This window comes from Oncorhynchus kisutch, unplaced genomic scaffold, assembly GCF_002021735.2.
Source record: "Oncorhynchus kisutch isolate 150728-3 unplaced genomic scaffold, Okis_V2 scaffold1118, whole genome shotgun sequence".
NCBI classification, from domain to species: Eukaryota; Metazoa; Chordata; class Actinopteri; order Salmoniformes; family Salmonidae; genus Oncorhynchus; species Oncorhynchus kisutch.
Window position 1 is genome coordinate 40,879 of NW_022263063.1, and position 4,202 is coordinate 45,080.

A 4,202-nucleotide genomic window follows, 5' to 3' on the forward strand; every position below is an offset into this window, starting at 1 on the left:
GGCTGTTACGGTGAAAGAAGAAGAGAAAGACGTTTCAGTGAAAGAAAAGGAAGACTCGTTCAGAGTGAAAGAGGAGGAGGATGTTACAGTAAAAGAAGAGGAAGCGGAGAGAGAGGAGGATGCAGTTTATGGAGTGAAAGAGGAGGAGGGGAGATGACTGTCACATCGATAAAGGAGGAGGAGGACGAAGAAGAGGAAACTGGATATCTGGGCCCGGTTTCCCCAACGCTTCTTAAGGCATCCTATGGTTCTGACGGTGAACTCAGCCGTAAGATGGTTTTGAGAAACCGGGCCGTGATTAACACTAGTAAGTACTGTCTTAAAAACAGAGGCACAAACTCTGCAGTTGTTGAACTGATGTGTGGTGTTAAAGGGGAAATATGTAATTGCCACATTTATATTATTTATAGCCATTGATTCTTGAAGAATATAACACAACCACCTGTTGTACCCCATCAGAACCCCAAATAAGATGTTTTACACCAATGTTTAGATTCAATGTAAATCAACACTGTTTAGCCTCAACATGGTTAAAACTATCATGTTGATTTCATGGATGGTCAGTCCTTGCATCCGTAGGTCTGTCTATGAATTTGAGAGTAGTTACATTTCTCCAGACCCATCCATCATCTTATTACCAAAACAGGTGGAATGACATCTTTGTTATTGTTTGAACTGCAGATTGGTGGATCGATTGATTTGGCTTTTTTAAAGGGACAACCTAGGATTTAAACAGCAACAAAATGGCTGCCCTGAGACTTGGTTTGGTAAACAGCTGAGGGATGGGGGCTGGAGAAATGTAACCACTCTCACATTCAATTCATTGCCCTCGTGCGCCTATTTTAGCAAACACAGAAAGGGGCCTATATTGGTGACCAAAGGTTGTCTGGCACACTGCTTAGGGGTTCAGCAACTGTAATAACTTATTTCTAGTCTACAATCATCGATGTTACTACTAATGTGAAAACAAGACAAAATATGACTATTGTTGCTCACTTGACTGTCTCAAGACAATTGTCAAATAATTTTAACATTCATTACAGACATCAATTGTTGGAGAACATCATGGCTACGCTGTTGGCATCACCTTTTACAGTGGATTTCTGCTGTTGTGGGCCTTTAACCATCTGTCAGACTTTGTTGTTCACACAGGAGAGAGACGTGACTATCGTGGATCCTCTGGGGAGCCTCAACATCATGAAGCTGACGAGGCAGAGAAGAGTCCCTCCCGATCAGAACACCTCAAGAAACACCAGTGGAGACCAACAGGGAAGAAATCTCACTGCTGCTCTGACTGTGGGAAGAGTTACTTAAGATCAAATTCACTAAAAGTACACATGATAATTCACACAGGAGAGAAACCTTATGGCTGTGATCAATGTGGAAAGAGTTTTACTACATCCAGCCATCAAATTGTACACCAGAGAACACACACAGGAGAGAAACCTTATAGCTGTGGTCAATGTGGGAAGAGTTTTACTCAGTCAAGCAGCCTGTTATCTCACCAGAGAACACACACAGGAGAGAAACCTTATAGTTGTGAACAATGTGGGAAGAATTTTACTACATCTAGCCATCTGACTATACACCAGAGAACACACACAGGAGAGAAACCTTATAGCTGTGGTCAATGTGGGTAGAGTTTTACTTCATCTAGTCATCTGATTATACACCAGAGAACACACACAGGAGAGAAATCTCATAGCTGTGGTCAATTTTATTTGTCACATACACATGGTTAGCAGATGTTAATGCGAGTGTAGTGAAATGCTTGTGCTTCTAGTTCCGACAATGCAGTAATAACGAACAAGTAATCTAACTAACAATTCCAAAAAAACTACTGTCTTATACACAGTGTAAGGGGATAAGGAATATGTACATAAAGATATATGAATGAGTGATGGTACAGAGCAGCATAGGCAAGATACAGTAGATGATATCGAGTACAGTATATACATATGAGATGAGTATGTAAACCAAGTGGCATAGTTAAAGTGGCTAGTGATACATGTATTACATAAGGATGCAGTCGATGATATAGAGTACAGTATATACATATGCATATGAGATGAATAATGTAGGGTAAGTAACATTATATAAGGTAGCATTGTTTAAAGTGGCTAGTGATATATTTACATAATTTCCCATCAATTCCCATTATTAAAGTGGCTGGAGTTGAGTCAGTGTCATTGACAGTGTGTTGGCAGCAGCCACTCAATGTTAGTGGTGGCTGTTTAACAGTCTGATGGCCTTGAGATAGAAGCTGTTTTTCAGTCTCTCGGTCCCAGCTTTGATGCACCTGTACTGACCTCGCCTTCTGGATGACAGCGGGGTGAAAAGGCAGTGGCTCGGGTGGTTGATGTCCTTGATGATCTTTATGGCCTTCCTGTAGCATCGGGTGGTGTAGGTGTCCTGGAGGGCAGGTAGTTTGCCCCCGGTGATGCGTTGTGCAGACCTCACTACCCTCTGGATAGCCTTACGGTTGAGGGCGGTGCAGTTGCCATACCAGGCGGTGATACACCCCGCCAGGATGCTCTCGATTGTGCATCTGTAGAAGTTTGTGAGTGCTTTTGGTGACAAGCTGAATTTCTTCAGCCTCCTGAGGTTGAAGAGGCGCTGCTGCGCCTTCTTCACGATGCTGTCTGTGTGAGTGGACCAATTCAGTTTGTCTGTGATGTGTATGCCAAGGAACTTAAAACTTGCTACCCTCTCCACTACTGTTCCATCGATACTCTGATAAAAGATCTCTGATCAAACATCAGAAAATACATTAATGAAGGAGTTGTTTCATGATGATCAATGAATTAATGTCACAATGTAGAATGTTTAAACATTGTAGTAGGAGTATTTTAATGATGTCACAATGTAGAATGTTTAAACATTGTAGTAGGAGTATTTTAATGATGTCACAATGTAGAATGTTTTCACATTGTAGAAGGAGTAGTTTAATGATGTCACAATGTAGAATGTTTTCACATTGTAGAAGGAGTATTTTAATGATGTCACAATGTAGAATGTTTAAACATTGTAGTAGGAGTATTTTAATGATGTCACAATGTAGAATGTTTAAACATTATAGTAGGAGTATTTTAATGATGTCACAATGTAGAATGTTTTAACATTGTAGTAGGAGTATTTTAATGATGTCACAATGTAGAACACTAAACTGCCCCCTGTTCAATTGATTTCTGCATGATATGGATATTAGCCTCAGGGGGAAAATCCAGGCTCTGAATTGAAAGAGTGATATTTATATGATATAACAGAAAGTGACTCACACAAAAAGAGCTGTGTTACACTTACAGCATTGGTGACCCACTGGAATCAAAATGTAGCTAGATGTTTTCTACAAGTTGTCCTCTAACCAGTGATGTACACATTATTCCCTGATTCCATGTGGTTTTTGAGCTGTTAGTTTTAACAGGACAAACTCATCTCCACACTCTCACACAAATGATTTCAACATGATATCGATGAGGGATGAAAAATAAGTGTTGCGTTCCTTTGTTTAACGACCTCTAAATGTAAATGCATCTCTCCAAAATGTAGCTGACTGTCTTCTGCAGGTTGTCCTCTAACCAGGGAGGTAAAATATATCTCCCATTTCCATGTGTTTTTTTAGTCGTGTTAGTTTCAACAGCACCAACAACCTGATTTCCCCCCTAATTGATATCAGTGATTTATTGCTACTTGTCAGAACAACAGTGTTTCTGGTGCTCCTGCATTTTAAAAGGTGCTTGTTTAAGTAATCTGATTATTGTTCTAACCACTACCCTGCTGCCCCAATAATACACTATATACATGTAATATAGCCTATACAGTCTGATCCTTACATAACATTCTAACCACTAGGCTGCTGCCCCAATAATACACTATATACATGTAATATAGCCTATACAGGACCGCCGAGTGCTGAAGAGTGTAACGTGTAAAAATCGTCTGTACTTGGTTGCAACACTCACTAACGAGATCCAAACGGCCTCTGGAAGCAACATCAGCACAAGAACTGTTTGTCAGGAGCTTCCTGAAATGGGTTTCCACGGCCGAGCAGCTGCATACAAACCTAAGATCGATATGGGCAATGTCAAGCGTCGGCTTGAGTGGTGTAAAACTCACAGCCACTGGACTCTGGAGCAGTGGAAACGTATTCTCTGGAGTAATGAATCATCTTCACCTTCTAGCAATCCAACGCACTAATCTGG